This window comes from Oncorhynchus nerka, linkage group LG9a, assembly GCF_034236695.1.
Source record: "Oncorhynchus nerka isolate Pitt River linkage group LG9a, Oner_Uvic_2.0, whole genome shotgun sequence".
In the NCBI taxonomy this organism is placed as follows: Eukaryota; Metazoa; Chordata; class Actinopteri; order Salmoniformes; family Salmonidae; genus Oncorhynchus; species Oncorhynchus nerka.
The window spans coordinates 53,880,623-53,907,682 of record NC_088404.1 but is presented as its reverse complement, the minus strand read 5'-3'; positions in this window follow the sequence as shown (position 1 = coordinate 53,907,682).

The following is a 27,060-nucleotide window of genomic DNA, read 5'->3' as shown; positions in this document are numbered from 1 at the left end:
TTTTGTATATATTTCAATCTCTTTTTCCATTTTTTAATTAAATATACCTTCCAGCAACCCACCTCACCCAATGTGATACGAATCTGCTATTTTTATACCTTACAGCTAGAATCTCTATCAGGAGCTAGCCATCAGAAGCTAACCAGCTAATTAGCTACTAGCTATTTAGTCATTGTTAGCCACTGCTAGCGGCCTTTACCTTTAGCTCAGACACCAGCCGCTTTTAGCCTGGATAATATCTGCCAGTCTGCACAGCGTGATATCAACCATGAGTATAACGGACTGCTTTTCTCCACTACTTCACTGGATTCTTGCCATAAGCTCTGGACCATTACACCGGATCATCTAGCTAGCTAGCTGCTACCGAGTGGCCCAGCCTGAAGCCAGCCTTGAACCAGGCCCATCTCCCAGCCTGCTCAGTGGACCCTATTATTACTCGGCTACACAGCTGATGCCCCCTGGACTCTACACTAACACGACTAGAAGCCACTACATCACCGGATTGCTACCGTAAGCTCTGGACCTTTGCACCGGATCATTGCAGCTAGCTAGCTGCTACCGAGTGGCTATAGTGGCTAACGCCCTTGTCCCAAAGCTAGCATCAGTTAGCCTCGAGCCAGGTGCATCTCCCGGCTAGCAAATTAAATTACTCCAGCTACAATTATTATTTTGCCAATTGGCCTGGACCAATTGGCAATTGGTGAAGACGCTTCTGCTCCCGCTCGCCTAGCGTAGTAACGACTACCTATCGGCTTCCCTGTGCTATTGCTGTTCACTGGACCCTATGATCACTTGGCTACATAGTTGATGCCTGCTGGACTGTTCATTAATCACGGTACTCCATTTTGTTTATTGTGTTTATCTGTCGGCCCCAGCCTCGGACTCAGGCACTGTGTGTAGTTAACTGACCCTCTCTGCCCATTCATCGCCATTTTACCTGTTGTTGTTGTCTTCGCTGATTAGCTGTTGTTGTCTTACGCGTTGTTGTCTTAGCTAGCTCTCCCAATCAACACCTGTGATTGCTTTATGCCTCTCTCTAATGTCAAAATGCCTTGTATACTGTTGTTTAGGGTAGTTATCATTGATTTATTTTACTGCGGAGCCCTTAGTCCCACTCAACATGTCTCAGATAGCTCTTTTGTCCCACCTCCCACACATGCGGTAACCTCACCTAGCATAACTAGTGCCTCCAGAGATACAACCTCTCTTATCGTCACTCAATGCCTAGGTTTATCTCCACTGTGCCCGCACCCTACCATACCCCTGTCTGTACATTATGCCCTGAATCTATCCTACCACGCCCAGAAATCTGCTCCTTTTATTCTCTGTTCCCAACGCACTAGACGACCAGTTCTGATAGACTTTAGCCGTACCCTCATCCTACTCCTCCTCTGTTCCTCGGGTGATGTAGAGGTTAACCCAGGCCCTGTGTCCCCAGGCTCTCTCATTTGTTGACTTCTGTAATCGTAAAAGCTTTGGTTTCATGCATGTTAACATCAGAAGCCTACTCCCTAAGTTTGTTTTACTCACTGCTTCAGCACACTCCACCAACCCTGATGTCCTTGCCATGTCTGAATCCTGGCTTAGGAAGGCCACCAAAAATTCTGAAATTTCCATCCCCAACTACAACATTTTCCGTCAAGATAGGACTGCCAAAGGGGGAAGAATTGCAATCTACTGCAGAGATAGCCTGCAAAGTTCTGTCATACTTTCCAGGTCTATGCCAAAACAGTTCGAGCTTCTAATTTGAAAAATGAATCTCTCCAGAAATAAGTCTCTCACTGTTGGCGCCTGTTATAGACCCCCCTCAGCTCCCAGCTCTGCTCTGGACACCATATGTGAATTGATTTCCCCCATCTATCTTCAGAGTTTGTTCTGTTAGGTGAACTAAACTGGGATATGCTTAACACCCCGTCCATCCTACAATCTAAGCTAGATGCCCTCAATCTCACCCAAATTATCAAGGAACCCACCAGGTACAACCCTAAACCGCAAACATGGGCACCCTCATAGATATTATCCTGACCAACTTGCCCTCCAAATACACCTCTGCTGATTTCAATTAGGATCTCAGCGATCACTGGCTCATTGCCTGCATACATTATGAGTTTGCTGTCAAACGACCACCCCTCATCACTGTCAAACACTCCCTAAAACACTTCAGCAAGCAGGCCTTTCTAATCGACCTGGCACGGGTATCCTGGAAGGATATTGACCTCATCCGGTCAGTAGAGGATGCCTGGTTGATCTTTAAAAGTAATTTTCTCACCATCTTAAATAAGCATGCCCCTTTCAAAAAAAGTTTAACTAAGAACAGATATAGCCCTTGGTTCACTCCAGACCTGACTACCCTCTACCATCACAAAAACATCCTGTGGCGTACTGCACTAGCATCGAATAGTCTCTGCGATATGCAACTTTTCAGGGAAGTCAGGAACACAGGCAGTTAGGAATGCAAAGGCTAGCTTTTTCAAATAGAAATTTGCATCCTGTAGCTTTAACTCCCAAAAGCTTTGGGACACTGTAAAGTCCATGGAGAACAAGAACACCTCCTCCCAGCTGCCCACTGCACTAGGGAACACTGTCACCACCGATAAATCCACGATAATCGAGAATGTCTATGACACTCATGTACATAAGCTGTCCTATCCATGAGTACAACCGACCCACCCTTATCAGCAGGATGAATAAGGACTGACGTATCAGATTGTAAATCAAGCAAAGCTTGTTTTTCATTCTTGGGTAAATTATGGAAAGATTTGGATCCCTGTTTATTCTTAAGGAGAAGTCCAACATCATTTTCCACATGTCTGCAATATGTCTCGATAGAGTGATTGCGATTGGCTTGAGGTATAAAATAACTCTTGCTTCTAAAAGGAGTCAGAGTATGTGCAGGAGAGCAACCCACTGGTTCAATAGAAGTGTCAGAATTAGGGGACCTAAAGGGTCTTTAATTTATTCCCTTAAACGGATGTTTCTAAAAAAACTCTCACTGGGGGTACCATAGTGTTCAATTCTCGGACTCTTTTCTCTGTTATATATCAACGATGTCGCTCTTGCTGCGTGTCATTCCTTGATCCACCTCTACGCAGACGACACCATTCTGTATACCTCTGGCCCTTCTTTGGACACTGTGTTAACAAACCTCCAATGCCATACAACACTCCGTCTGTGGCCTCCAACTGCTCTTAAATGCTAGTAAAGCACCCACCCACCCGACTAGCATCACTACTCTGGACGGTTCTGACTTAGAATATGTGGATAACTACAAATACCTAGATGTCTGGCTAGACTGTAAACTCTCCTTCCAGACTCCTATTAAGCATCTCCAATCCAAAATTAAATCTAGAATTGGCTTCCTATTTCGCAACAAAGCATCCTTCACTCACGTTGCCAAACATACCCTCGTAAAACTGACTATCCTACCGATCCTTGACTTCGGTGATGTCATTTACAAAATAGCCTCCAACACTCTACTCAGCAAACTGGATGCAGTCTATCACAGTGACATGTGTTTTGCCACCAACGCCCCATATACCAACCACCACTGCGACCTGTATGCTCTCGTCGGCTGGCCCTTGCTACATATTCGTTGCCAAACCCACTGACTCCAGGTCATCTATAAGTCTTTGCTAGGTGTAGCTCCGCCTTATCGCAGCTCACTGGTCACCATAGCAACACCCACCCGTAGCACACGCTCCAGCAGGTATCTCTCACTGGTCATCCCCATAGCCAACACCTCTTTTGACTGCCTTTCCTTCCAGTTCTCTGCTGCCAATGACTGGAACGAATTGCAAAAATCGCTGAAGTTGGAGACTTACATCTCCCTCACTAACTTTAAACATCAGCTATCTGAGCAGCTTACTGATCACTGCAGCTGTACACAGCCCATCTGTAAATAAGCCCTTCCAACTGCCCTCATCCAAGCCCTCATCCCCATATTGTTTTTATTTACTTTTTTTGCTCTTTTGCACACCAGTATTTCTACTTGCACATCATCATCTGCACATCTATCACTCCAGTGTTCATTTGCTAAATTGTAATTACTTCGCTACTATTGCCTATTTATTGCCTTACCTCCTTACTACATTTGCACACACTGTATATAGATTTTTCTATTGTGTTATTGACTGTACTTTTGTTTATCCCATGTGTAACTCTGTGTGGTTGTTTTTTGTCACACTGCTTTGCTTTATCTTGGCCAGGTCGCAGTTGTAAATGAGAACTTGTTCTCAACTGGCCTACCTGGTTAAATAAAGGAGAAATAAAAAAATAAAAAATCTTAGAGGTAAAATAAACCCTTCGGAATGGCATGGCTACTAAAGTTTATATATTTATTCTCAGTAATACTGATTACCCCACCAAAGATATTCCAAAAGAAAGTATACTAGTTCAGAGGAGACTTTATATGGGCAAATAAAAGTCATAGAATAAAAAGGAAAGTTTTACATCTTCCTAAGTCTGAGGGTGGTTTTAACATTCCAGACTTGGAATTGCATCAACTCACCACCCAGGTCTTTTACTTGTGAAATATAGTTAAATGCACTAAAGAGGAACAATGGGTACACATTGTATATGCTTATGCTCATCCCCAGAAGTTTTTTATGTGTTTATTTTCTAAAGAAAAGGTGACTTCGGTCGCCAGCTGGCCAGTGTTTCCTCCGACACATTGGGGCGGCTGGCTTCCAGGTTAAGCGAGCAGTGCGTCAAGAAGCAGGGTCGCGTTTCGGAGGACAGATGGCTCTCGACCGTAGCCTCTCACGAGTCCGTAGGGAAATTGCAGCGATGGGAAAATACTGTTGCTACCAATTGGATATCACGAAATTGGGGAGAAAAAGGGGGTAAAAGATATAAATCTTTTGGACATCAGCGGGAATCCTATTTCAGTCAGAAGAGGATATAGGTATGATAGGTAAGATATACAAAATCTTGCAGAGAGCCTATCCAACAGACAATCTCTTAGAAAAAATATATATAACCTACTGGAACCAAAACTTTAAAAGAACTGATATTGGCACAAGATGGAGGGAATGTTGGAACATAAATAACAAAATTACAGTTAACCAAAATGTACGCCTAATCCAGTATAAACTAATGCATAGAATGTATTATACAAGAGACAAAATTCACAAATTCTACAGCATAATGGCAGACTCATATCTTAAGTGTGAAAATTACTCAATAATCCATGCCTTCTGGGATGCTATAACATCCAAAAGTTATGGGCAGAGTTAGAAAGTTGTCTGTCAGAAGTATTACAATGTAAATGTACTTTTAATCCATCTGTCTGCATATTTCAAGATATGGCATATGAGGGTGCAGTCGAAAGTTTACATGCACTTACGTTGGAGTCATTAAAACTCATTTTTCAACCACTTCACACATTTCTTGTTAACAAGCTATAGTTTTGGCAAGTCGGTTAGGACATTTACTTTGTGCATGACTGTCACGGCTTTCTTCCTGGGAAGGAGAGGCGGACTAAAACACAGCGTGGTTGAAGTTCATTGTTCTTTAATCAGAAACACTTAACATGAACAAACTACAAAACAATAAACGTGAAAACCAAAACAGTCCTAACTGGTGCATAAAAAACAAAGACAGGAAACAATCACCCACAAAATACCCAAAGAATATGGCTGCCTAAATATAGCTCCCAATCAGAGACAACGATAAACACCTGCCTCTGATTGAGAACCAATCCAGGCAACCATAGACTTACTTAGACACCTAAAAGAACAACCCCATAAATCTACAAAAAACCCTAGACAAGACAAAACATAGAAATCACCCATGTCACACCCTGGCCTAACCAAAATAATAAAGAAAACAAAGATAACTAAGGCCAGGGCGTGACAATGACACAAGTAATTTTTCCAACAATTGTTCACAGACAGATTATTTCACATATAATTCATTGTATCACAATTCCAGTGGGTCAGAAGTTTACATACACTAAGTTGACTGTGCCTTTAAACAACTTGGAAAATTCCAGAAAATGATTTTATGGCTTTAGAAGCTTCTGATAGACTAATTGACATCATTTGAGTCAATTGGAGGTGTACCTGTGGATGTATTTCAAGGCCTACCTTCAAACTCAGTGCCTCTTTGCTTGACATCATGGGAAAATCAAAAGAAATCAGCCAATACCTCAGAGAAAATTGGAGACCTCCACAAGTCTGGTTCATCCTTGGGAGCAATTTCCAAATGCCTGAAGGTACCAGATTCATCTGTACAAACAATAGTACGCAAGTATAAACACCATGGAACCACGCAGCCGTCACACCGCTCAGGAAGGAGACGCGTTCTGTCTCCTAGAGATGAATGTACTTTGTTGCGAAAAGTGCAAATCAATCCCAGAACAGCAAATGAACTTGTGAAGATGCTGGAGGAAACAAGTACAAAATGATCTATATCCACAGTAAAACGAGTCCTTATATTAACATAACCTGAAAGGTCACTCAGCAAGGAAGAAGCCACTGCCCCAAAACCACCATAAAAAAGCCAGACTACGGTTTGCAACTGCACATGGGGACAAAGATTGTACTTTTTGGTCTGATGAAACAAAAATAGAACTGAATCAAACCTGAATCAGTTACACCAGCTCTGTCAGGAGGAATGGGCCAAAATTCACCCAACTTATTGTGGGAAGCTTGTGGAAGGCTACCCAAAATGTTTGACCCAAGTTAAACAATTTAAAGGCAATGCTACCGAAAACTAATTGAGTGTATGTAAACTTATGACCCACTGGGAATGTGATGAAAGAAATAAAAGCTGAAAGAAATCATTCTCTCTACTATTATTCTGACACATTCTTAAAATAAAGTGGTGATCCTAACTGACCTAAGACAGGGAATTTGTACTAGGATTAAATGTCAGGAATTGTGAAAAACTAAGTTTAAATGTATTTGGCTAAGGTGTTGTGATAAGGTGCGTCTCGGTGAGAGGTGCAGGAGAGCAGGGATTTCTGAGAAGCGTGTTTAATATAGATATATGTATACATAGTCCACCAATACAAAATTGGCCCAGATGAATATCCAAACTACGCTCTCGAAGGAACGGAAACTCGTGTCAATACACGGAGGCACAACCACGGGTTCCGACACTACATACACGTACGTAAATGCGAAAACAATAACCAGCATAGAATACCGAACGCAAATACCCACAAGCTTAATCCTGCACCAATTAAGGCAGGTACAGGTGCCCTATATACACACAGAAATAAAAGCAATTGAAACCAGGTGTGAAAAGGAACACAGACAAAACAACCAGAAAAGGAAAAAGGGATCGGTAGCGGCTAGTAAACCGGCGACGCCGAGCGCCGAACAGGTAAACTTCCGACTTCAACTGTACCTGATGGGTTGGACAATACTTTTCTTATCAATCATCTTGAAAAAACATATACTTAAAAACGGGAAATAAACCAATCTTCCATCGTTAACACAATAAAAAAGGTATAATGTTTATTATCTAGTTGTTGAAAGTGCATGGGCAATGGAGAGAAACAAAATGGTGCAGTTTGAAGCCATGTGGCGGAGAGTGATACGGGCGCTGGAGATGGGGGTGTGAGCAGGTGAGTCTGGGTATGTTTAATATTTTTTTTAAAGGTAGGATTTGTTCTTTAAAATCAAAGGGGTTTGTCACTGCCATCTACCGTCTGGAGTGTGTGCATGACATTGATTGAAATTCCCTTTGTGTTTCTGAAGTAAACTTTTTTTTTAAATTTTTTAAATTTATTTTTTACAATTGTGCAAATTATAATGTTATTATATTGTTGGTCCTATGAGGTGTGAAGGCTGTTGTTATGTCCCAGCACTAACACACCTGATTACATGAATCAACTAAATCAAACCTTTGACTATTTGAATCCTGTGTGTCAGTGCTAGACTGGAACATAAGCCTGTGGGTTTCCAGGACCAGGATTGGAAAACAAGACTGAACACCTTTTCTGTATACTGTACAATATTTACGTGAAGTGTGTCTTCATTTTACAGAATTCCGTAAATTGGGGCCATTATGTCCTGATTCAGATTATGTTACACCTTAACCAGCCCTATAAATCACATTGATGTGCGTGTGATTTGATTCGCTGAGCAGCATTGCGAAATGTGCAAAGTGCTGTTTGAAAGGTGATAGTGACAGGGGTCCTTTTGGAAGTGACGTGAATAGTGTTACTGTAACTACTCAACATCAAGAGACAGTAGGGCAACGAGGGAAGGTGGGATCAGAGTTTGTCTAGTCACCAATATTGACCTTGAGATCTGTGATGAGTTGGGATGTGTATGCGTCATCTTAATATTGGCCAAAGAAATCTACCAGAAGTAGCCTCATCATCAGACATTTGGCTGGTGAATGACACTACACCTAAGCATTTACCTGAGTGCAGTGGCGGACTTACCATTAGGTAGAAGGGGCAATTACCTCAAGCCTCACATCATCAAGGGGGCCTCGTGAGCTGGGCATAATAAAACATATATATACACTAGTAATCTTTTTTTTTAAGTCATAAATTCACCACTTGAGGCACCCCCATGGCCCGCTAAATTATTTCCATACATATACATACACTGAGTGTACAAAACATTAAGAACACCGTTGTAATATTGAGTTGTACCACGCCCTTTTGCCTTCAAAACAGCCTCAATTCGTCAAGGCATGGACTCTACAAGGTGTCGAAAGCGTTCCACAGGGATGCTGGCACATGCTAAAGCTGGCTGGATGTTGGCTGGATGACCATTCTTGATACACACGGAAAACTGTTGACTGTGAAAAACCCAGCAGCATTGCATTACTTGATACAAACCACCCCATTCAAAGGCACTTAAATCTTTTGTCATGCCCATTCACACAATCCATGTCTCAATTGTCTCAAGGCAAATCCTTTTATAACCTATAACCTCCACTTCATCTTCACTGATTAAAGTGGATTAAACAAGTGACATCAGTAAGGGATCATAGCTTTCACCTGGATTCACCTGATCAGTCCCCCACAGACTGGTTTATGATGGACTATTCCACCCTGACAAAGTTCCTGTGCATTGTTTCAAGTGATATGATTGCAAACGTGACTTTCATTGAAATTAAGCAACAGCAATGAGGCGTTTTCAGAGTGAGGCAAGATCAAATGAAAATAAATAATGAAGATTTAATTTGAACAGAAAAATTACCTCAGTTAAAACATTTCTTTAGTAAAAAAGGCATGTCATACTCTTTTTGGCCAGACAGCATCAGATACATGGGCTACAAAGAGTAAGACAGAGGGGTGCTGTTTTGCTTGCTCTGAGGCTTTTCCCGGTGAGATAGTTTCAGCCACTTGTGAATTTAAGGAAAATTGGCGGGTGCACAGTACTTTGTTCAGATGCTGGAATTATTTTGGATGAATGGGCAAAAGTAACAATTTTTTTAACGATTTGTTTGACAATCAGATAAAAACATGACCAGTTGTGTTCATGGTGCATTAAAAGGTAATACATTTTTACAGCTAAATTACATGTCTTTACTATAAAGCCCATTAAGACTGGCTTCTACCTGGGGCCTCCAAATTACTAAGTCTGTCCTTGACTGAGTGCATACTTGTTTGAACTATATATGTTATGTGGAAAAGATGGTTCCAAAGAACATGGGTGACATTTTACATTCTCCCGACCGATTGTGCTATTTTGTACGTTTTTTGTGTTTTGTGTAACTTATTTTTTTAACATATTGTGTACATAATGTTGCTGCTACCATCTCTTATGACCGAAAATAACTTTGATTACAGGGATTACTCACCGCGGACTGGAAGAAACTTTTCCCTTTAATGAGTCCCACGAGAAGGATATCTTGCTTTCACTGGAACAGGCCCAGATCCACACCTTTTGCGTGAAGAAAAGACGCAGGAAAAGGGGCCGCAGATCGGGCAACCTTCGGAGAATCCGTTTTTCTTGCTAACGTGCAATCATTGGAAAATAAAATTGATGACCTACGATTAAGATTATTCTACCAATGGGACATCAAAAACTGTAACATCTTATGTTTCTCCGAGACTTGGCTGAACGACGATACGGACAATATAGAGCTGGCGGGATTTTCCATGCACCGGCAGAACAGTGACGCTACCTCTGGTAAGACGAGGGGTGGGGGTGTGTGTCTATTTGTCAATGACAGCTGGTGCGCAATGTCTAATATTAAATAAGTCTTGAGGTATTGCTCGCCTGAGGTAGAGTACATTATGATAAGCTGTAGACCACACTATCTACCAAGAGAGTTCTCATCTATATTATTTCTAGCCGTCTATTTACCACCACAGAACGAATCTGGCACTAAGACTGCTCTCAACCAACTCTATAAGGCCATAAGCAAAGAAGAAAATGCTCACCCAGAAGCGGCACTCCTAATGGCCGGGGATTTTAATGCAGGCATACTTAAATCAGTTTTACCAAATTTTTACCAGCATGTTACATGTGCAACCATTGAAAGAAATCCTAGACCACCTTTACTCCACACACAAAGATGCATACAAAGCTCTTCCCCACCCTCCATTTGGCAAATCTGACCAAAATTCTATCCTCCTGATTCCTGCTTACAAGCAAAAACTAAAGCAAGAAGTACCAGTGACTCGCTCAATACAGAAGTGGTCAGATGACACGGATGCTACACTACATGACTGTTTTGCTAGCACAGACTGGACTATGTTCTGGGATTCATCCAATGGCATTGAGGAGTGCACCACCTCAGTCATCGGCTTCGTTAGTAAGAGCATCGATGACGTCGTCCTCACAGTGACTGTACGTAGATATCCCAACCAGAAGCCATGGATTACAGGCAACATCCGCATCGAGCTAAAGGCTAGAGCTGCCGCTTTCAAGGAGCAGGAGACTAATCCGGACACTTATAAGAAATCCTGCTATGCCCTCAGACGAACCATCAAACAAGCAAACTGTCAATAGAGGATTAAGATTGAATCCTACTACACCGGCTCTGATGCTCGTCGGATGTGGCAGGGCCTGAAAACTATTACGGACTACAAAGGGAAGCACAGACGCGAGCTGACCAGTGACACAAGCCTACCAGACAAGTTAAATGCCTTTTATGCTCGCTTCGAGGCAAGTAAAACTGAAGCATGCACAAGATCACCAGCTGTTCTGGATGACTGTGTGATAACGCTCTCGGTAGCTGATGTGAACAAAACCTTTAAACAGGTCAACATTCACAAAGCCGCTGGGCCAGACGGATTACCAGGATGTGTACTTAAAGCATGCGTGGACCAACTGTCAAGTGTCTTCACTGACATTTTCAACCTCTCCCTGACCGAGTCTGTAATACCTACATGTTTCAGTCCCTGTGCCCAAGGAAGCGAAGGTAACCTGCCTAAATGATTACCGCCCCGTGGCACTCACGTCGGTAGCCATGAAGTGCTTTGAAAGGCTGGTCATGGCTCACATTAACAGCATCCTCCCAGACACCCTAGACCCACTCCAATTCGCATACTTCCCCAACAGATCCACAGATGACACAATCTCAATCACACTCCACACTGCCCTTTCTCACCTGGACAAAAGGAACACCTATGTGAGAATGCTGTTCATTGACTACAGCTCAGTGTTCAACACCATAGTGCCCATGAAGCTCATCACTAAACTAAGAACTCTGGGACTAAACACCCTCTGCAATTGGATCCTCAACTTCCTGACGGGCCGCCCCCAGGTGGTAAGAGAAGCCAACAACATGTCTGCCACACTGATCCTTAACACTGGGGCCCCTCAGGGGTGTGTACTTAGTCCCTGTTCACCCACGACAGTGTGGCCAAACACGACTCCAACACCATCATTAAGTTTGCTGACGATCACCAACAACGATGAGACGGCCTATAGGGAGGAGGTCAGAGAACTGGCAGTGTGGTGCCAGGACAACAACCTCTCCCTCAATGTGAGCAAGACAAAGGAGCTGATCGTGGACTACAGGAAAAGGCGAGCTGAACAGGCCCCCATTAACATTGACGGGCTGTAGTGGAGCGGGTCGAGAGTTGTGAGTTGTGTCCACATCACCAAAAAACTATCATGGTCCAAACATATCAAGACAATCGTGAAGAGGGCACGACAAAACCTTTTTCCCCTTAGGAGACTGAAACGATTTGGCATGGGTCCCCAGATCCTCAAAAGGTTTGACAGCTGCACCGTCGAGGGCATTCTGACCGGTTGCATCACCGCCTGGTATTGCAACTGCTCGGCATCTGACCTTAAGGCGCTACAGAGGGTAGTGAGAACAGCCCAGTACATCACTGGGGCCGAGCTTCCTGCCATCCAGGACCTATACAATAGGTGGTGTCAGAGGAAAGCCCATAAAATTGTTAGAGACTCCAGTCACCCAAGTTATAGACTGTTTTCTCTGCTACCTCACGGCAAGCGGTACCGGAGCGTCAAGTCTAGGACCAAAAGGCTCCTCAACAGCTTCTACCCCCAAGCCATAAGACTGCTGAACAATTAATAAAATTGCCACTGGCAATTTACATTGACCCCTTATTGTACACTGCTGCTACTTACTGTTCACTTTCTATGCCTAGTCACTTCACCCCCACCTACATGTACAAATTACTTCAACTAACCTGTACCCTCGCACACTGACTCAGTACCGGTGCCCCCTGTATATAGCCTCGTTAATAGTGTTACTTTTTATTATTACTTTTTAGTCTACTTGGTAAATATTTTCTTAACTCTTCTTGAACTGCACTGTTGGTTAAGGGCTTGTAAAGTAAGCATTTCAGGGTAAAGTCTACACTTGTTGAATTCGGTGCATGTGACAAATAAAGTTTGATTTGATGTGATGTTGAAGAAACTGTGTCTCCAGATAAAGCATGGGAGTGGCGAGTCTGCACATAATTAGTAACATAAGTACATTTGACAAGTTTAGCTAATTGAAGCTAATTCCCCCTGCAAAAACCAAACATGGCCAACTAAGGCGTAAAATTACTAACAGACCCAGATGAATTTCCATGCACAAACAGTAGATATAAATTAGGATGATCCATTTGCACACTGACACTCAGGCATATGTATAGACAGCCCTGGCTTGCCAGACAGGTCGTGTGAGTTGTGTGGGCCTGGTTATTTGTCAAGGTGGGGAGATGGGGAGGCCAGTCTATACTGTGGCATAAGGAAATAGTGTTCCATAAAAAACAGTACTCACTCCTCTCCAATTTTACCCAGCCCCACCGCACCCCACCTCTTACCACCTCTCAGCCACCACTCTGATTCTACAGTGTACAGTTGGATATGATTATGTAATATGCCCAAAAGCGATGGCAGCAAAGGCAGCAAAAAACTCTTAGGCGCCCTTTATTCTCCCCAGAGCCCAATGGGTCGACCGGCCAGGTCTGGTGCCAGTGCTCCTGAGTCAGTGGCGGTCATCTTGGTTTTCCTGGGAAGAAACCAGGGCCTTGTTCACAGTTTATTGCTCTTGGTTTACAAGGAGAGAGAGCTAGGGGAAATATGGGGTGAAGAGGTTTGTGTAAAGAACGCAATGCCATATAATTTAGCCCCGGTGCTGAGTGAGCCGTTTAAAACATTTAGGACCATCAGAGGGGGGGGGGCATAAGCTTCGATACATCTTCTGAAGGAAAAACCTTTGATAAACTCTGTATGTGTCATTGTTTTTCCTGACAAAATTAGCCACATAGCCAATGGTAAAAAAAGAAAAGAAAACCTGTCCAGTTGGAGACTTATTGGGGTGAGTGTATGTACCTAGTGTGTGTGTTTAGTTTTCTTAATGGTCTATGGAAAGGGCAAGGAGTTAACCAAGTCTTTCTCCTACTCATACTTTCCTCAACCTCGTCAAGACGCCCAAAAAGGAGAGGAACGTTTCCAGGCTGTTAGTATGATTCACGAATCTCACTAGTCTAAAATTAGAACTCTAATGAATTACACCGTTGTCGAATTTTGGGCTGAATCTTTAGTATGTTGATTATTCTTAGCAAATTACTACAAGATTAGTCTGTCACAGATGTACAGTAATGTACCATGCTCAACCTGAATTAGTTACTGTAAGGAACAATTTGCCTCTGGGGGTGCTCTTGAGCCAAATGAGGTCCCCTAAATGGACAGAAATATTGTCCAGAAATGATCTAATTGAACAGAAAGGCTCCACATTTCAGCATGGAACTTATGATGAGTAGGTGGTATTCAACTTAAACTCTAATCTGTCATAGCCTTTTGGGAAGAAACGATTGAACGGTATGCTATGGTGCCCTTGCTATGTACTGTACGTTGTACGGTAATGCTTTGCTTTACACGCGAATGGGTTGTCAGGATGAGTGGCACATCATTACAATGTGATACGGTACAAAACGTGCGTTCGTGTACAGTAGCTCAACTAGCTATAACAGTTCCAACTTTGACTCTCGTCTCAGAGTATGAATAAAACATCCCTTTTGATCTCATATTTGTCACCGAACAAATGTTATTTTTGAAACAGTGCCTTTGACTGTCTACCTGTTACTCTACCTATATCATTCACCGGTCTATTCTCAGAATGCAATTTTCAACATATGATTTCCAGTACATCCAGTTGCCACAGACATCCCAATAAGTTGGCATAGCAAATGGGGCCATCAATTGGGTTATACATTGCATATACATGTACAGGCTATATATGTAATGCCTCCCATAATGCAGCCATTCATTTCTATGGAGGGACGTAAAAAAAGCAGACTTCTCCTGACAGACAGTGAGTGGCTGTGTCAGAGCCCTGTGCGGAGGAGAGGAGATGGGAGGCTGAGTGAAAGAAGCTCTTATGGCCGGGCGCTGTGGCATTAACGCCAGGGACTATTACAGGGCAGTATACAGCTAAACCCCATAGAGATGACTGAGTGGCGCAATCCCAAGTGACACCAGCATCTGTTGGTTGTGGAGATGAAGTGCATGAATGAATGCCAGGAATCCATCAATGAGAATGTATTTATACACCTTCTTAAAATGAAGTCTGGAGTTTGTGTGCTTGTATTTGTGTGTTACTGTTAATGTCCCTTGGAATTATTGTAATGTCTTTTTAAGAAGTTTCCCTATCTCTTTATTAATATATTTACCAAAAAACAGAACTACACTGAAAACATATATAAACACAACATGTCGATTGTTGGTCTCATGCTTCATTAGTTGGAATAAAAGATCCCAGAAATGTTCTATGTGCAAAAAAAGCTTATTTTTCTCAAATTTTGTCCACAAATTAGTTTACATCCCTGTTAGTGAACATTTCTCCTTGGCCAAGATAATCCATTCACCTGACAGGTGTGGCCAGGCTAAAATGTGCACTTTTGTCACACAACACAATGCCACAGATGTTTTGAGGGTGAGTGCAATTGGAGCTGTCCTCCAGAGCTGTTGCTAGTTAATTTAATGTTCATTTCTCTACCATAAACCGCCTTCAACATAATTTTAGAGAATTTGTCACTACGTCCAACTGGCCTCACAACCGCCAGCCCAGGACCTCCACATCTGGCTTCTTCACCTACGGGATCATCTGAGACCAGCCACCCAGACAGCTGATGAAACTGTGGGTTTGCACCAGTGGAGGCTGCTGAGGGTAGGATGGCTCATAATAATGTCTGGAATGGAGTAAATGGATTGGCATCAAACACATGGAAACCGTTCCCCTTATTGCGCTCTAGCGATTACCACGAGCCCGTCCTCCGAAATTAAGGAGCCACAACCCATTGTGAGTTGCACAGCCAAAGAAATTCTGCACAAACTGTCAGAAATCGTCTCAGGGAAGCTCATCTGCGCACTCGTCATCCTCACCAGGGTTTTGACCTTACTGCAGTTCGGCGTCATCAACGACTTCAGAGGGCAAATGCTCACCTTCGATGGCTACTGGAACACTGGAAAAGTGTGTTCTTCACGGATGAATCCCGGTTTCAACTGTACCGGTCAGATGGCAGACAGCGTGTATGGTGTTGTGTGGATGAGCGGTTTTCTGATGTCAACGTTGTGAACAGAGTGCCCCATGGTGGCTGTGGGGTTATGGCATGGGCAGACATAAGCTACCGACAACAGACACAATTGCATTTTATCGATGACAATTTGAATGCACAGAGATGCCACGACGAGATCCTGAGGCTCATTGTCATGCCATTCATCCGCCGCCATCACCTCATGTTTCAGCATGATAATGCACGGTCCCATGTCGCAAGGATCTGTACACAATTCCTGGAAGCTGAACATTTCCCTGTTCGTCCATGGCCTGCACACTCACCAGACATGTCACCCATTGAGCAAATTTGGGATGCTCTGGATCTACAGTAGGTGTACAACAACATGTTCCAGTTCCCGCCGATATCCAGCAACTTCGCACAGCCATTGAAGAGCGGTGGGACAAAATTCCACAGGCCACGATCAACAGGATTTTGTAATTGGAGCATTCTGGAGTAGTCAAACAGAGCAACTAACATCGTATGAAAGGACTGTAAATGTATGAACATAGCCCCGTGACACTATATTTGGCTCAGGGCGTCTTATTTGAGAATCCCTATTTCAGGTGTAAATGCAGCCTCAGAGGTTTTAAAATCATGCAGGTATTTGTGTTTGCCATAAATCTTTATGGAACAATGCTTGAAGGTGTGGATTTGTTTGAAATATCTGGATTTGAGGATAGATTCTGAATGATCTTTTGTGAAGCAAATTGATTATATTAGAAAAATAATTAAAATATAAGCTTGGGTTGCTATACAGATATAATAATTGTTTTACTGTATCCATTAGAAATACTGTACTCTAGAAACACAACATCTGCTTCCTCTATCCTAGGCTATGGTGACATCTATCAAAACACAAAACACAGACCTTACTTTACAAATTAGATTTTTTTTTTGCAAATTCACTCTTGGATGCCATTGTAAGACATCAATCAATCAATCAAATGTATTTCTAAAGCCATTTTTCCATCAGCCGATGTCACAAAGTGCTGTACAGAAACCCAGTCTAAAACCCCAAACAGCAAGCAATTCAGATGTAGAAGCACGGTGGCTAGGAAAAGCTCCCTAGAAAGGCAGGAACCTAGGAAGAAACCTAGAGAGGAACCAAGCTCTGAGGGGTGACCAATCCTCTTCTGGCTGTGCCGGGTGGAGATTATAACAGTACATGGCCAAGATGTTCAAATGTTCATAGACGACCAGCAGGGTCAAATAATAATAATCACAGTGGTTGTTGAGGGTGCAACATGTCAGCACCTCAGGAGTAAATGCCAGTTAGCTTTTCATAGCCGATCTTAGAGACAGCAGGTGCGGTAGAGAGAGAGATTTGAAAACAGCAGGTCCGTGACAAGGTAGCACGTCCGGTGAACAGGTCAGGGTTTCAGAGCCGCAGGCAGAACAGTTGAAACTGGAGCAGCAGCACGACCAGGTGGACTGGGGACAGCAAGGAGTCATCAGGTCAGGTAGTCTTGAGGCATGGTCCTAGGGCTCAGGTCCTCCGAGAAAAGAGAGAAAGAGAGAGGAGATAGAGTTAGCGTACTTGAATTCACACAGGACACCGGATAAGACAGGAGAAATACTCCAAATATAACAGACTGACCCTAGCCCCCCGACACAAACTATTGCAGCATAATTACTGGAGGCTGAGACAGGAGGGGTCAGGAGACACTGTGGCCCCGTCCGATGATACCCCCGGACAGGACCAACCAGGCAGGATATAACCCCACCCACTTTACCAAAGCACAGCCCCCACACCACTAGAGGGATATCTTCAAACCACCAACTTACTACCCTGAGACAAGGCCGAGTATAACCTACAAAGATCTCCCCCAAGGCACGAACCCAAGGGGTGCACCAACCCGGACAGGAAGATCACGTCATTGACTCAACCCACTCCTAGGGACAGGATGGAAGAGCACCAGTAAGCCAGTGACTCAACACCAGTAAAAGGGTTAGAGGCAGAGAATCCCAGTGGAGAGAGGGGAACCGTCCAGGCAGAGACATCAAGGGCTGTTCGTTGCTCCAGTGCCTTTCCGTTCACCTTCACACCCCTGGGCCAGACTACACACAATCATTGGACCTACTGAAGAGATGAGTCTTCAATAAAGACTTAAGGTCGAGACTGAGTCTGTGTCTCTCACATGGATAGGCAGACCATTCCAGAAAAATGGAGCTCTATAGGAGAAAGCCCTGCCTCCAGCTGTTTACTTAGAAATTCTTGGGACAATAAAGAGGCCTTGTGTCCTGTGACCGTAGCGTACGTGTAGGTATGTACGGCAGGACCAAATCGCAATGATAGGTAGGAGCAAGCCCATGTAATGCTTTGTAGGTTAGCAGTAAAACCTTGAAATCAGCCCTAGCCTTAACAGGAAGCCAGTGTAGAGAGGCTAGCACTGGAATAATTACGATCACATTTTTTGGTTCTAGTCAAGATTCTGGCAGCTGTGTTTAGCAGTAACTGAAAAGTATTTTGTGCTTATCCGGGTTACATCAATTCACTATGCATGAATCACAAAATTGTCTGTCACTCCCAAACAGAAGACAACTGCATTGATACCACTTTCTTTCTAAATGTACAGTATCAACTTATATTTCCCTATATTCGGTACCAGTCAAAAGTTTGGACACACCTCCTCATTCGAGTGTTTTTCTTAATGTTTACTATATTGTAGAATTATAGTGAAGATATCAAAACTATGAAATAACACATGGAATCATGTAGTAACAAAAAAACTGTTTTAAATTTGAGATTCTTCAAAGTAGCCACCCTTTGCCTTGATGATAGCTTTGCACACTCTTGGCCTTCTCTCAACCAGATTCACGAGGTAGTCACCTGGAATGCATTTCAATTAACAGGTGTGTCTTGTTAAAAGTTCATTTGTGGAATCAGTTGTGAGCCAATTCGTTGTGTTGTGACAAGGCTAGGGTGGCATACAGAAGATAGCACTATTTTGTCAAAGACAAAGTCCATATTATGGCAAGAACAGCTCAAATTAACAAAGGGAAAGCCAGTTCATCATTACTTTACAACATGAATATCAGTCAATATGGAAAACTTCAAGAACTTTGAAAGTTTCTTCAAGTGCAGTCGCAAAAACCATCAAGCGCTATGATGAAACTGGCTTTAATGAGGGCCGCCACAGGAAAGGAAGATCAGAGTTACCTCTGCTGCAGAGGATAAGTTCATTAGAGTTACAAAATTGCAGCCCAGATAAATGCTTCACAGAGTTCAAGTAACAGACACATCTCAACATCAACTGTTCAGAGGAGACTGCATGAATCAGCTATTCATGGTCAAATTGCTGCAAAGAAACCACTACTAAAAGACACCAATAAGAAGACGAGCAATGAACATTAGACCTGTGGAAATCTGTCCTTTGGTCTGATGAATCCAAATTTGAGATTTTTGGTTCCAACCCCATGTCTTTATGCGACGCAGATTAGGTGAATGGATGATCTCTGCATGTGTGGTTCCGACCGTGCAACATGGAGGAGGTGTGATGGTGCTTTGCTGGTGACACTGTCATTGATTTATTTAGAATTCAAGTCACACTTAACCAGCATGGCCACCACAGCATTCTGCAGCGATGCGCCATCCCATCTGGTTTGCATCATTTGTTTTTCAACAGGACAATGACCCAAAACACCAAGGCTGCGTAAGGGCTATTTGACCAAGAAGGAGAGTGATGGAGAGCTGTATCAGATGACCTGGCGTCCACAATCCCCCGACCTCAACCCAATTGAGATGTTTTTGGATGAGTTGGACCGCAGAGTGAAGGAAAAACAGCCAACAAGTGCTCAGCATATGTGAGATCTCCTTCAAGACTGTTGGAAAAGCATTCCTCGTGAAGCTGGTTGAGAGAATGCCAAGAGTGCTGTGGTGGAATATTATATTCAAGGGAGAGAGACTGTGTCATTTTCTTCAAATAATCATCTTTATTCAATATTGTTGAATTATTGCAATAATGAAAACGTCGACCCAACAGTGTTGACTGTTGGGCCGAGAGCCTAACTGATAGTGATAAAACAGAGACCTTATATAGGACAAAAAAATGCTAAGTCAGACTGGTTCCAACTCCCATAAGCCACCTTGGTTATCTACAAAAATATGTTGTTTACTTCCAACCCGGCTTAGTTTCCCAGATGCCAGGATGATGATTCTAAATTCTTCCAAACTATCTCTATCTTGGGTCACACACACACCACATCTTTCCTATAGAATGCCAGATTTAGGTAATTATAACCAAGTCATTGTCAACCTAAGCTATCTACAAAACCCATTTCCTTGACCCTACGCCCAGACTAACCACAGGAAGCTAGAGTGGAAACCATCTCTATACAGTAACAGATGCCAGCCCAAGCTTCAAAAAACTCCTCTCAGTTAACTCAGAAAGGGAGAGAGAGTCCTAAGAACCTTACTCTATTTCATGGAACGGCCATTTCGTGCATAAATATAACAATCTTGTAATCCTGCTACCACAGTGTGCAATGCTGTCATCAATGCAAAGGGTGACTACTTTGAAGATTCTCAAATATAAAATAGATTTTGATTTGTTGAATTTTTTGATTCCATGTGTTATTTCATAGTTTTGATGTCTTCACTACTATTCTACAATGTAGAAAATAGTCCAAATAAAGAAAACCCCTTGAATGAGTAGGTGTGTCCAACGTTTGACTGGCGATGTATTTATTAAGGAACACCAAACTTTACAAGACTCACACTACTTCCTTCGACAACAGCAGCAATTACAAATTCCAAGGATACATCCAATTAGGTTGGAGAAAGATCTTTCAGATACAAAGGCCCAACTGACTGGAATAATTGACCTATCGAAATCAGGGCATTAAAATCTCACGATGTTTAAGAACAAACTGTTTGTGTTACCTACATCACAATGTGAAGATATTCGTAAATACTGCATGTATGTAAACATTACAGGTACTTATTTGTATTAGTTGTACGAGTAGTTGTAGCAGTAGTTTGCATTAGTTGTAGGCCTATTAGTAGTTGTACAATAATTAGACAGTATTTGCCATATTATTCTACTTAATAAGTATTGTGTACTTGTTTTATTTGGACACTTTAAAACAAAATGGTGCATCATCCTGAAAAATGTCTAATAAAAAAATATACTAATGACAGTTGTCTTTCTACCTTGACCGTCGATGCAAGCTGCAATACTGCCATCTGTAGGATGATAACGAGAGTGCAAACTATTTCTACTGTAAACTTTGGATCCTCCTTTAACCTTTATTTAACTAGGCAAGTCAGCTAAGAACAAATTCTTATTTACAGTGACTGCTTACCCCGGCCAAACCCTAACCCGAACGATGCTGGGCCAAAAGTGTGCTGCCCTATGGGACTCCCAATCACTGCCGGTTGTGGTACAGCCTGGAATTGAACCAGAGTCTATAGTGACACCTTTGAACACTGAGATGCAGTGCCTTAGACTGCTGCGCCACTCAGGAGCCCTTAAGTGAAATAATGTGACAATGCAGATGATTATAGAAAAGCATATAAAAAGTCCATCTTAAAGTCCAAATTTAGCTGTACACATATGATTCTTAGGCAATAGCAGTATGTTTGTGTGCAGGGCTGAAATTCATTTTTTCATTTCCAAGCTGTTGGCTACATCCCTTTCCAGCACACTAAGCAAATTCTACATGGGGCTCATGTGAGAGACGAACCCTTGCCACAATCTGCGACAATTACATGGATTAGGCACTTTACACAGAGGGCAATTTGACCAGTCAGTCAAATACAGGCTAGTTGCTTTGATGTTGGACTGCGAAGGACGCTTCCATGAATAAGTGTTGGAACACGTCCAACTAAGTCTACGATTTTAATTGGCTGCATAAGATGTGCCAGGGTGTATTCACTGCCATCTGGTGAGGTTAGCAAAGGGCTAACGTGTGTCATGTTATCAGATGGGACCAGCTACAATTTAGCTTTCTGTCACATGCAAGTAAATCAACCTTTTTAATATGCTGATACGCATTTTGTGTGTGAGAGCCTGTTTAACTTTAAAAGCTTGCTTATGTTTGCAGGTCTGGTCCCAGTATATTTTGACATGGGAAACAGCAGACAGACAACACATTGTTATCAAAAGGCTATTTGAGTCATTTACCATGTCTAATAGTTGTTTTTGTGAGGCATTCCTTCACAGTTTCCTCATATACAATCCATTCATGGTCCCGTCCATAAAAGCAGTTCTAAACACTACTGAGGACTCCTTAGTGGCCCTAAAAATTGGAGTGACCCCTCCAAAGACAATCTGTGCACTCAGCACTTTTAACGACCTAGTACAACTATGCCACTGCACTATATTATTGGCATCAGCCTGTGTCCCAAACAAGAATACTTCATTGTCCAGAGAGTGTGTTTCAGTTCTCTTACTCCACAAAACATAGTCACTTGTAAGTGTATAAGGTCTGACATGAGCATAACATGTCTATGGTTTGAGTGGTATTATGATTATTAATAGAGAACAAAATGGAGGCCCACGATTATGGAGAATGTCCCCTTAATGAGGCATGCACACAGTAATGTTGAATTCTTTGACTGGAAACAGGCATTCAGTATGCCCATTCAGTATGTCCAAACTGAGGTATTTATTGGGTAATTCATTTAGAATAACATTGTGCCACATTCTTTCTGGCCATTTACAGTTACAGTTAACCCATATGACCCAGACAAAAACTACTTCAGTTTCCTGTTCTTGGCAATGAATCACAGCTCAGCAAGTTGTTACTTTGCACATACTCAGCCGTCTGAATGCAGTGTAGGGACTGACAGCCATAACTCGCTCTTTAATACTGGAAAGAATCCAACCTAATTGGTTTGTCAAATGACTGAGGGCAAAAGGTGGGGAATTCCATGCTCCAAGCAGGTTCATTGGGATGAGTCTTATTCCGAGGCAGAACGGAACCATTTCCGCTAGATGGGTCAGCTGCCTAGTTAAAAATGGTCTGTATTGTAAAAATTCATGATTTAAGGTTTCGGCATTAGGGTTAGCAGTAATGATAACGGTTAGGGTAAAAACACGATTGTATGGCTTTGTGGCCGTTCCAGCTAGTGACCATCCCACAGAGAAGGCCTTGCTGGCCCTGACGGCCCACCACTGGCATAATGAGTTTAGCTAAATACAGTAAATCATGTACTCAATTGCACACTACAAAGATAAATATGCATAAAGCTAAACATTATTGTAGTGCCTGAATCGCATCAATGAACATGGATGGCTAAATAGTAAGCAGTTCTGAGTTATGCTTCTCCCCCCCAAAAAATATATTTTAGCAATACTTCTAATCCTCTGAACAGGAGGTAGAAAAATATTATGGATTTAGTTTTATCAGCCTCATGCCAATTTCACCTTTATTGTGAACACAGCCTATCAAATAGCAACCATTCACTAGTACAGTAGAGTAGTGTGGTTCCGTGGTACTGCTTTGGTTTTCAAATCCTCCGACTGTTTGCATGACCTCACACTATTGGCAAGACGATTCAACACTACCTCTCTACTACAGCTCTCTCTCTCTCTCTCTCTCTCTCTCTCTCTCTCTCTCTCTCTCTCTCTCACTGCTAAACTTGGTACTCCGTTTGAATAAAGCTTCCTTCAACTCCCAGCACATCTGGGAGCAGCACACAGTCAGAACACATAAGGATTTGGCTCACAGGTTAGAGTCACGACGCATCAACGGTACGTTTACTACAGGGGTGCGTTATACAGTACCAATCCAGTCAGGGACAAGAATACTGCGCTAAAACATATCCTTTCCAAGAGGCACAATTTGACCTCTTGATTAACTTGACGTTTATCCTTTGCTTGGAGGACAGTGGCAAGGTAAAGTTTTGTTTTCAGTATCATCGGTACTGGGCAGCATCCAGTGCTGCTAGTAAGAGGGGATGAGCGTGCTGGACCGAATAAAATGTACCTTGACCTCAGTAACACCTAGAAAATATAGATAAAGGCATTTTGTTTTCATGTTTTAAAGCTTTTAGAGAGTAAAAAAAAAAACAACAACATGCAAATCGTTTTTTTTTAAGCTGATAAGCTGTGTAATAAAAACGTGTACATGGCTTATCAGAATTCAGAAGTTTTCCTGCAGCTCAATCTATTTCTTAACATGGAACTGCAGTGAAATTCTGTTTACATGCTATGTTGTTTTTTTTCCTTTTGCTTAACGTGCTTTGTTGTGCTGTCTTGATTGTCCCTGCTGTCACTCACATAGTCAGTGTCAGAGCCCATGGTGAAATGTGACTTCTTTGGATTAATTGTGTGCAAACGAAACAATATCTTCTGTATTTTTTCAGTGTATACATGGATAAAACTGAGGGGGCACATGTTGTGGGCATGGCATGACAATTTTTTATTTGATTTATTTGACCTTCGTTTAACTAGGCAAGTCAGTTAAGAACAAATTCTTATTTTCAATGACGGCCTAGGGACAGTGTGTTAACTGCCTTGTTCAGGGGCAGTGAGCATGAGCATGATGCCACTGGCCAGTGTGTTTCCTGGCTACTATACCAGTTGGGGATAGAAGAGGGGTGGGCTATTCCAGTCCTCGGGGGCCTGATTGGTGTCACACTCTTTCTCCATCCCTAGCAAACACAGCTGATTAATCAAATTGCATTCTAAACTGAAGATCATGATTAGGTGATTATTGGAGTCAGGTGTGTTACCTGGGGCTGGGGCAAAACTGTGACACCAATCAGGCCCACGAGGACTGGAATTGCCTACCCCTGGGTTAGAGGGTAACTGTACGGCTGAACTCCCTTTCCTAACCATTTCTGACAGAGGCAGAAGGCAGCCAAATTTGGATTTGTTCGAGTAATACTATACATTCAACGAAGTATTTGGATCTTTCTTTGAGAGGATGTGTCCCAAAGATGTCTGTCTGATTAGAATATTTTTGCTTTTATTGAAAATGTATAGGTTGAACTGAATTGCTAGTTGCAGTTTTCAGCATGTATTGCATGTATCAGCTAAGGCTGTTGGAAGTCTTAGAATGCACTGTGGCGTAGTTTGAGAATATTTAGAATGCACTGTGCCGTAGTTTGAACAGTTTTAGAATGCACAGTGCCGTAGTTTGAACAGATTTAGAATGCACTGTGCCATAGTAGCACTCACGTCTGTAGCCATGAAGTGCTTTGAAAGGCTGGTCATGGCTCACCTCAACACCATCATACCAGAAACCCTAGACCCACTCCAATTTGCATACCACCCCAACAGATCCACAGATGATGCAATCTCTATTGCACTCCACACTGCCCTTTCCCACCTGGACAAAAGGAACACCTATGTGAGAATGCTATTCATTGACTACAGCTTGAGCTTGACTACAGTTAAACACCATAGTGCCCTCAAAGCTCATCACTAAGCTAAGGACCCTGGGACTAAACACCTCCCTCTGCAATTGGATCTTGGACTTCCTGATGGGGAAACTCCCCCAGGTGGTAAGGGTAGGTAACAACATCCGCCACACTGATGCTCAACACGGGGGACCCTCAGGGGTGCGTGCTCAGCCCTTCCTGTACTCCCTGTTCACTCATGACTGCATGTCCAGGCACGACTCCAACACCATCATCAATTTGCCGATGACACAACAGTGGTAGGCCTGATCATCGACGAGACAGCCTATAGGGAGGAGGTCAGAGACCAGGCCGTGTGGTGCTAGGATAACAATCTCTCCCTCAACGTGATCAAGACAAAGGAGATGATTGTGGACTACAGGAAAAGTAGGACCGAGCACGCCACCATTCTCATCGACGGGTCTGTAGTGGAGTAGGTTAAGAACTTCAAGTTCCTTGGTGTCTACATCACCAACAAACTATCATGGTCCAAACATACCAAGACAGTCATAAAGAAGGCACAACAAAGCATTTACCCCCTCAGGAGACTGAAAAGATTTGGCACGGGTCCTCAGATCCTCAGAAAGTTCTACAGCTGCACCATCGAGAGCATGGTTGCATCACTGGTTGCATCACTGCCTGGTATGGCAACTGCCCGGCCTCCGACCGCAAGGCACTACAGAGGGTAGTGCGTACGGGCCAAACTTCCTGTCATCCAGGACCTCTATACCAGGCGGTGTCAGAGGAAGGCCATTTAAAAAAAGACTCCCGCCACCCTACTCATAAACTGTTCTCTCTGCTACTGCACGGCAAGCGGTACCGGCGCACCAAGTCTAGGTCCAAAAGGCTTCTTAACAGCTTCTACCCGCAAGCCATAAGACTCCTGAACAGCTAATCAAATGGCTATCTAGACTATTTGCATTGCCCCCCCCTCTTTTACGCTGCTGCTACTCTCTGTTTATTATCTATGCATAGTCACTTTAACTCTACCTACATGATCATATTACCTCAATTACCTCGACTAACCGGTGCTCCCACACATTGACTGTATTGCTGGTTAATGGCTTGTAAGTAAGCGTTTCACTGGAAGGTATTCGGCTCTGGTGACATATAACATTTGATGGATTTGATAACAGTTTAGGAATGCACTGTGCCGTAGTTTGAACAGTTTTAATCAATAAATACAGTAGTTTGGTTATGAGAATTTCTACAGAAAGGGAAAAGATCAGGACAACTATGGACAGTCTCTTTATCCCCGCCATAAATACACATTCGTAAAAGTAATGCTTTTTTAAAGACACGGCATGAATGATCAATTGTTCCTAACCATGAAGTCAGAAAATATATGCTACTATATAATGTTTAGTGTGGGCGTGTGTATGACACGCATGTGTGTGTTTGCTCATGCACGAGTGCATGTGTGTATTTGCAAATGCATGTATGTGCCCATCTGTGTGTATACGGTACATGCACACCTATGTACTGTACACATCCACTTACATACAGTATCTGCATTGGGTGTGTGTGTCCAACTCATGAGTTGAAATTCCAATTGAATTTGAGTTTGAGCGGGAGGAAGTAGAATTTAATTGAGTGCAATTTAAAGAAAATTCCACTCAGTCATAGAACATGAGGTTTCATTGATTCTGATAGGTCACACTTCCAGATACCAAAGAATATATCACTTTCTCTGGAAACAATGTTCATATACTCTTTTAACCTTAGTGCTTAGAATAGCCAAATATATTCATAGATCTATATATTCATT